Raw genomic sequence first — 1,279 nt, forward strand, 5'->3', positions numbered from 1 at the left:
AAAGACAAATATCGCACACTCTCATTCATATGTGGGGGCTAAAAACAGGCATCTCATGAAGATAGAGAGGAAATTGGTGGTTACAAGAGCCCAGGAAAGATAAGGATGAAGGCGGATAAAGAGAAGTTGATTAATGGGTACAAACATATGGTTTGATAGAAGAAATAAGACCTAGTGTTAGGTAAATCAGCAAGGTTACTATAATTTACCATCATCTATTTTATTTTTCAAAATAGCTAGAAGATGCCAGGCACGATGGCTCACGCCTGTAATCCCAGCAACTTGGGAGGCCGAGGAAGGCAGATCACCTGAGGTCAGGAGTTTGAGACCAGCCTGACCAACATGATGAGACCCTGTCTCTAATAAAAATACAAAAATTAGCCTGGCATGGTGGTGCACACCTGTAATCCCAGAGGTTGCAGTGAGCTGAGTTGGTGCCATTGCACTCTGGCCTGGGCAACAGACTGAGACTCTGTCTCAAAAAAAAAAAAAAAAAGGAAAAGAAATTATCTTCCTACAAACCCTCCCAACCTATTCCCAAGTCAAGCTCCATGCTTCAGAAACCTTACTGACTCATGTAAGCTCCATGCTTTGGAAACCTTACCGACTCATGCAAGTTCTATGCTTCAGAAATCTTGCTGACTCATGCAAGCTCCATGCTTGGAAATCTTGCTGACTCATGCAAGCTGCATGCTTGGAAACCTTGCTGACTCATGCAAGCTGCATGCTTGGAAACCTTGCTGACTCATGCAAGCTGCATGCTTGGAAACCTTGCTGACTCATGCAAGCTGCATGCTTGGAAACTTGCTGACTCATGCAAGCTGCATGCTTGGAAACCTTGCTGACTCATGCAAGCTGCATGCTTGGAAACCTTGCTGACTCATGCAACCTGCATGCTTGGAAACTTTGCTGACTCATGCAAGCTCCATGCTTGGAAACCTTACTGACTTATGCAAATTGTTGCTTTTCACTTGAGTGTTTTTTGTAATGGGCACAAGAGGCACAACTATTTGGGAATCATCCCCCTAAATTTCTGAAGTTCCAGGCAATTTTGTGCCTTATATGAAGAAAGAGAATTCTGCCTTTACAAAAAGCAGTCTCAATTCTACCAATTACGTAAGCCTTTACTCCCAGCATTAAGGAAAAGAAAATAAAAGCAATGACTTATACACAGAATTGCACCCACAGTTTCCTTCTCCATTTATATTTCTCAGCTGCGTGTGATTTGGACACAGTGTAACAGCTTGGGGATTAATTATGCCCTGCACATCCTTTGCAG

This window comes from Colobus angolensis, unplaced genomic scaffold (genome assembly GCF_000951035.1).
Source record: "Colobus angolensis palliatus isolate OR3802 unplaced genomic scaffold, Cang.pa_1.0 Scaffold115, whole genome shotgun sequence".
NCBI classification, from domain to species: Eukaryota; Metazoa; Chordata; class Mammalia; order Primates; family Cercopithecidae; genus Colobus; species Colobus angolensis.